Below are 7,725 nucleotides of genomic sequence, written 5' to 3'. Positions count from 1 at the left end.
GAGGGTTTTTAAGAACTAACATGCTGACTGTGTTATTCTCCTACTGGGTCGGTAGTATCAGGGTGGGTGTAGCATGTGGAGAGGCTGCTTCTCCCCCCCCGGGGAGGCTCCAGGAGTGGAGGGCTGCTTGCCCTGCTGCCAGCTCCCCCCCGTGCCCGCCGCGGGACAGCGGCCAGACTAGGCTCCCTGGGCTTGGCTACCTGCCCGCGGCACGGCTGCCAGCTCTCCCGCTCCCCGGCGTGGGCTGCTGGCTCCCGGCTCCCCGCTCCTCTCAGGCAGCGGCCGTGCCTCAGGCGCAGCTGACGTCAGTGAGCATCAGGGCTGAGCCCCCCTACCCTCCCTCGGCCCGCGCGAGCCGCCGCTCCCGGCGTTGGACAGTAGCCGCCGCCTCGGCTCTGCCCTCTGCTCCCTCCCCGAGAGCTGTGTAGCGTGAAGATGGCAGCGTACAAATTTCTACTGCTGCTGCTCGGCCACCGCATCCTCCTTCCTGCCGGGTGGGTGCGGGGTGCTGGGGTAAGACAAGACAAGGCGCAGTGGGGGCAACCAGTCCCCTGAACCGTGGCTCGGCCGTGCACCCCTACACCATCTGGCCCTGCTGGCAGCCCATGCCCCCAATGCGCCCCCCTGCCTGCTGGACCTGTGCCACATCTGCGCCTGCCTGGGCGGCAGTGACCTTGGAGGGATACCTGCCATGGCAGGGCCATGCTCGGGGCTGCGTCCGCTGGGGGTTGGCACCACCCGTGGGTGAGGCTGGGAGGCCAGAGACCCTGGGGTAGGCAGCTGTCCTGGTGCCCTGAGGGTGGCTTTGCCCGCGGAGAAGTGATAGTTTTTGTTTTTGTGTTGGTGTTCCTTCCCCCCCCCCCCCCCCCCCCCCGTTGATGTGACAGTTTTGGCCCAAAGGAGAGCTGTGGGAAGGCAGGTGGGGTGCAGGGGTGGCAGCCCACAGGGAGGAGGGCAGAGTGTGGCCCTGGGGCAGGCCTGGCCCCATCGGTGGGTTGGGATGTGGTGACCTTCTGGGACTGGGCCCGGAGGTATATGTAACCATAGCCCCCCCACACACCCCGAATTGTTTAGTGGTGGACTTGGCAGTGTTAGGTTAACGGTTGGACTTGATCTTCAAGGTCTTTTCCAACCTAAATGATTCTATGATTCTATAACACATGCTGTTCCATTGTTCCCCACTGTTACAGGTATTTGGGAAGATTAAGGAAAAAGGTATCATGTGTTCTCTTGAAAATATTTTCCAATATGTGGATACAGGGACACAGCAGTGGCCTGGCCTCCCTCAAGCCCTGGCCCTCTTGGTTGGGCCTGAAGGCAAGGGGCCACCCTGCCATGCCTGCTTGCAGCCTTGTTGTACTGGGGTTCCTGAGGCTGCCAGCACTTACTACTTGTTTTGTTGCTTGCCTATCAAATGGGGCCAGAAGAGATGCTCTTTGCAGTCTTACTGTCGTTATTGACGTGCAGAAAACAGACTCCACAATCAGTGAGATTGTAAAGTAGGTATGTTCATTCAGCGCTGGGCAGCACGGGGGGTAGTCCCACCAAAGTCGTGCGCGCCTGATTTGGCAGTTCACTTTAAATTTATACAGTCAAGTGTTACATATACATAGAGTTTCGCAATACGCCTATACATAGGCATTACCTATCCCCGCTTCATATTAAAATTAGCTCCAGGAAGTCATTTCCATGGTCTCCTCTCAACTGCGCTTGCGCAGTGCCTCCTTATGGTGGTCATCTGGTGGTCGTGAAGATGAAGGCTGTATGTCTTCTTCACGGTGAACTCTTAACCTTCTGTCCCTGCGCAGACTCAGTCGCTCTTTGGCATTTATCCAAATCACAAGGCCGGTCTTGGCTGGTTCTTGGGGTCGACTTCTGCTTCTTATCAGGGACTATCTCCTGTCCCAGCCAGCCTCAACAATGCAAACGTTAAGCATCACTTCTCATCCCCTTGGGCCATGTCTACCTCTATTGAAATTTCTTTAACTTCATTATAAGCTAGATAATTATTAAACAGTTCCTATCTACATCCAGATATCTACTATATCTGCTAAGGTTCCTTTGGCTCCCCTTCTCATTATGAAAAAAAATGTTTCTGAAAGAAACAGTCATGGTATAATTGAGCATGGGGAAGGGTCTTTTACACTTTCTCAGCTGGTACAGTTCCTTATGACCCACTTATTGATGTTTTTTTGAGCCCATCAAAGCCGAGGAATACCAGTGGTTTCCATTGGGAAGGCGATAAGCCGCCATTCAAAAAGGTTTACTTAATATTTGGTATAAACTCTTGCAGCCTTAATTTTATAAAGGAGTGTTATGGATGCACGACTAACCAAATCCAACAGGTGTTAAAACTCAGATTTATTCTTCAGCAAAAGTTAGTTAGAAGTCCGGTAACATTTTATAAAACCACAGGCTCAATGATGTAAAGAGAATTAATACTACACAGCCGACTTAAGAATCCCCAAGATTTAAAGCGATGGCTCAAAACGCGCGTATCACTCACCTAAAAGCTGAGGGCTCTCTCCCTCGAGGAGTTAACCTCGGGCAGTGCCCCGACCTGAGGGGGACGTGTCCTCCCGCAGGACCCCGTTTATACCCCTGTCGAATCTGACCTGTGGTCATTTAATCCCTATTGGCCAAGAGTGTCACCTCGGTGTACCTGGCGCATCTCGACTGGCCAGTTCAAATTTCAACCTGCAGCCTCCAGGGTTTCCTTCCCCTTCTCCCTTCCTGGAGAAGTTTCGTTTCCTGCTGGCAGGATGGTGGGGGGGGGATGTACTGCCAGAAGGAGGCAGTTTGTGTAATCTTGAAACTGAGTCAAAGATTATTGCCTTGGTTGTAGTTGGATCTTAAGACAACTCTTTAGGGAAAAATTAGGCTATTGTCTTTAAAATGTGCATAGATTACCTTGTTTATTATTTATTTAGTCATTTTTCTTCTTTCCCAATTTAAAATTTCTCACTTTTACTATCAAATTAGAAGTGGAAACATCAGTAGATAGTATTTTAACCTCCAACTACTTTCAATTAATTGAGATTGTGTCAATGTAGTATAGTGACTTAAATATCAATGGCTCCTGGTGCCTTGACAGTACTTAATTAGTATTAACCCATGGTAGTATTAGTGGGAAATAATTAAGGGGGGGGGAATTAGGATAACTGTGACTTAAGAATACAGTAGATGAGTTATGATGGTTACTGTATAATGGCTTTGTGCTGTGAAGTCTAGATTTGGGGGTGGGATTTGTACTGATTTTCCTCTTGCCCTCCCTATTTCATCAGTTTGTTGGAGCCTGCTTGATTTTGGGTTGTTCTTCAAAAACACAGAGCTCTAAGGCTGTGTTAGGAAGCTGGGGGAAGATTTGCTCCATCAAAGGGAGTCCCTGCTTCCTATACTGCCAGCACAATGCTGTGCTTTGTATTGTTCCTTGGCCTCCACTCAAATTTTGCGGTAGTGTTGGCTCTCTGCTTTAGCAATTTCAGGTTCTGTTTAGTGTCTGGATATCTTTGAAGCTACAAGTAGCAATATACAGGTTAGAGCAGTCTTTGGGTTGCTCTAACTCATGCTGAGGAATTGCATTTGTGAATCTGTTCACAATAAGTCACAATTTGTCAGCAGTTTAGGATGGAATTCAGAAATTTAAAATCTGTTTGGATATTGTCAAATTGATGCAGCTCATATTAAGCCTAATGCCTTCATAATACATGCAAATATAGCAAAATATGGGTGATGTGACTTTGGGGGGGGGATAGAGAGACAATAGAGTCCTTGTTTTGGAGAGCTGAACCCTTCTCTCTCTCCCTCTCCCTCTCCAATGTTTAGTGTTTACAGTAGCAATATCTTTTATATATATATATTTCCCCTCTTATCTAGCCAGAGGGATGGTCATCATTATAAAACTACAATATAATGCTTTTTATTAATTCACTTATTTCTTTTAATGTTCCAGATTTGTGAATGCTATTTTTCTACGAGCTGTCATCGCAACACCAAATTTTATACTGATCCTGTCGAAGCTGGAAAAGATATACCCAATGGGGCAACTATACTTGTTGATGGTAAATATTTAAATTCTTTATGGATGCAATCATATGTTCTATTAATGAGATACTTTTTACCATGGTTCTTTTAATGATAACTTGAGAATCCATATACTTGTATGGGTATTTGTCATGGTTTAAGCCCAGCTGGTAACAAAGCACCACAAAGCCACTCGCTCGCTCACTCCTCGCCCCCGGCCCTGGTGGGATGAAGAGGAGAAAATATAAAGAAAAGCTCGTGGGTCGAGACAAGGACAGGGAGGGATCACTCACCAATTATGGTCACGGGCAAAAGACAGGCTCAACTTGGGGAAGAAACAAAATCAATTTAATTTACTACAAATCAAATCAAAACAAGGATACTGAGAAGTAAACCCAAACCTTAGAACACCTTCCCCCCACCCCTCCCTCCTTCCCGGTTCAACCCCACTCCTGGTTTTTCTCTACCTCCTCCCCCCAGCGGCGCAGGGGGACGGGGAATGGGGGTTGCAGTCAGTTTGCCACACATTGTCTCTGCTGCTCCTTCCTCCTCAGGGGGAGGACTCCTCACTCGGCCCCTGCTCCAGTGTGGGGTCCCTCCCACGGGAGACAATCCTTCACAATCTTCTCCAACGTGAGTCCTTCCCATGGGCTGCAGTTCTTCATGAACTTCCCTGACACGGGTCCTTTCCGCGGACCGATCTTCAGTCACAAACTGCTCCAGCGCAGGCTTTCCCATGGAGTCACGGCCATCTGTGGGGGCATCCACCTGCTCCAGTGTGGGGTCCTCCATGGGCTGCAAGTGGGCATCTGCTCCACTGTTCACCTCCATGGGCTGCAGGGGGACAGCCTGCCGTCTCACCACAGGCTGCAGGGGCATCACCTCCTCCGGGGCACCTCCTCCCCCTCCTTCCTCATTGACCTTGGTATCTGCATAGGTGTTTCTCTCCCATTCCAATCCCCTCTCCTGCTGCAGGTTCCCCTTCTTAAATCTGTTCTCCCAGAGGCGCCACCACCGTCACTGATTGGGTCAGCCTTGGCCAGAGGTGCGTCTGACTTGGAGCCAGGGGAGCTTCTAGCAGCTTCTCACAGGAGCCACCCCTGCAGCCCATCCCCTGCTACCAAAAACCCTGCCACACAAACCCAAAATAGTATTTTTAAAAAGTGATTTCCTGCTGTGCTAATGATGGGACAGACTCTTTCAGTAAGAAAAGTCCCAGTTTGTTTCTTAGGGGAGGGAAAAAGCCTCAGAAAAATGATTAGCTTTTTTCCTCACTAGTGAAGTGTTAGACTTTACTTATGCCAGTTTAAATGCAGAAAATTAACTTGGACTTTTTCAAGTTAACGTTGTTATTTCAGATGGTGAAGAAATCAATTTTGGTTTGATTATTTTTATGGTAGCATTCTCTATATTCTCTGTGTGCCTAGTCACTGGGTCTCTGTGACCTTGAACAAATTGCCTAACCTCTTTCTGACTGTAGGAAGTGAAGATAATACTTATCTACATTACACTTGTGGTTTAACTCCAGTTGGCAACTAAGCAACACGCAGCCGGTCGCTCACTCCCCCTGCAGTGGGATGGGGGAGAGAATTGGAAGGGTAAAAGTGAGTAAACTCATGGGTTGAGATAAAAACAGTTTAATAGGTAAAGCAAAAGCTGCACACGTAAGCAAAGCAAAACAAGGAATTCATTCACTACTTCCCATTGGCAGGCAGATGTTTAGCAATCTCCAGGAAAGCAGGGCTCCATCACATGTAACAGTTGCTTGGGAAGACAAATGCCATAACTCCGAACCTGTTCCACCTTCCTCCTCCTTCCCCCAGCTTTATATGCTGATCATGATGTCATATGGTATGGAATATCTCTTTGGTCAGTTGGGGTCAACTGTCCCGGCTATGTATCAATACTATTTTCAGCACAAATCCAAAACATAGCCCCATACAAGCTATTATGAAGAAATTTAACTCTATCCCAGCCAAAGCCAGCATACACTAAATGGATATGTGTGGCGACTGAATTAAGCGCTCAAGCTCTCTGTACAAGATTCCCTTTATTTCACAAAAGAATCCAACTTATATATGTTTCAACAAAGATCTAGAAAGAACTAACAGCATACAGCCAATACTACTAACACAGGAGCGCATATCTGGCTCGGCTGGGATATTTGCCAGTCCTCAGAACAGTTAAAGATAAACACATTCCATACACATACTCATGACTGTCTTCAGCCACATCTTCCCAGGCCTACACAAGGCCATCCTCTGACCTGTCCTTGTAAAACTAGTTCTTCAAGGCTTGGCAAACATACAGCACAACAAATTCTAGTGGTCACTCTTGAAAACAAATGCCAGGTCTTCCAAGCTGCTCCCACATCTCCCCCTTTTTTGTTTAGGAACATCAGATTCATGAGGAAGGCAGCGAGGACTCTAGCTTCAAGCCGACGCAATCCTCGTACTGCTCCTCAGATGATTCTGATTGCTGCAAACACACAAATGATTAATAACCCTCCAATAGCAATACAAATTCAGATACACAGATTTAAACCTTCAAACCATGGTTTTGGATTTAACCATTTAACACTATTAGACAGTTCTTCAAAAAACACCTTATTCTGCTAATTTTATATATTTCCCATTTGATCTTGTAATATCTGTGCAAGGTCTTAGATCTCTCCTGCAATATTAGTAGCAAATGCACCTTGCAAATGCGCCTTCACCTAATTCCAATCTCATACACTTTCATTCCTTTGTAAAGGAGTTACACAGAGTCCTTGTTTTTGAAATTCCAAATTTCAATGTAATTTCATTCTATTTTGTAATGTACTTTGTCTATCTCTATGTGATGGGTTGATCCTGGCTGGACACCAGGCACCCACCATAGCTATTCTACCACTCTCTCCTCCTCAGCTGGACAAGGGAATGGGAAATGAGGTTTGCGGTCAGTTCATCACACATTATCTCTGTCACTTCATTCTCCTCAGTGGCAGCACTCATCACACTCTTCCCCTGTTCCAGCGTGGGATCTCTCCCATGGGAGACAGTCCTCCACAAAGATCTTCAGCATGGGTCCTTTCTGTGGCATGCAGTCCTTCAGGAGCATACCGTTCCAGCATGGGTCCCCCATGGGGTCATAGGTCCTGCCAGAAAACCCGTTCCATGGGCTCCTCTCTCCACAGATCTGCAGGTCCTGCCAGGATCCTGCTCCAGCGCGAGCTTCCCATGGGGTCACAGCCTCCTTCAGGCACCCACCTGCTCCGGTGTGGGGTCCTCCTCGGGCTGCAAGTGGATATCTGCTCCACCGTGGACCTCCATGGGCTGCAGGGGAACAGCCTGCCTCACCATGGTCTTCACCATGGGCTGCAGGGGAATCTCTGCTCCGGCGCCTGGAGCATTTCCTCCCCCTCCTTCTTCACTGACCTTGGTGTCCGCAGGGTTGTTTCTCTCACATGTTCTCACTCTTCTCTTCAGCTGCCATTTCTGTGTGTTCCACAACCGCTTTTCTCTTCCCCCTCTCCAGCTGTTTTTTTGTTTGGTTTTTTTGTTTGTGTTTTTTTTTACACAGAGGCGCTACCACTGTCACTGATTGGCTCGGCTTTGGCTGGCAGCAGGTCCGTCTTAGAGCCAGCCAGCATTGGCTCTATCAGACACAGGGGAAAACCTCCAGCAGCCCCCACAGAAGCCACCCCTGTAACCCCCTGCTACC

At 48.2% G+C, this 7,725-nt stretch overlaps 1 pseudogene; it reads left to right on the top strand.

Moving 5' to 3' along the window:
• The first annotated feature begins 435 nt into the window (after positions 1-435).
• The window catches only part of LOC138683586 (succinyl-CoA:3-ketoacid coenzyme A transferase 1, mitochondrial-like), a 91,070-nt pseudogene continuing 83,780 nt past the window's right edge, over positions 436-7,725 (top strand).

This window comes from Haliaeetus albicilla, chromosome W (genome assembly GCF_947461875.1).
Source record: "Haliaeetus albicilla chromosome W, bHalAlb1.1, whole genome shotgun sequence".
In the NCBI taxonomy this organism is placed as follows: domain Eukaryota; kingdom Metazoa; phylum Chordata; class Aves; order Accipitriformes; family Accipitridae; genus Haliaeetus; species Haliaeetus albicilla.
The sequence above is the reverse complement of the archived record's forward strand: the minus strand, read 5'-3'. Positions and strand labels throughout refer to the sequence as shown.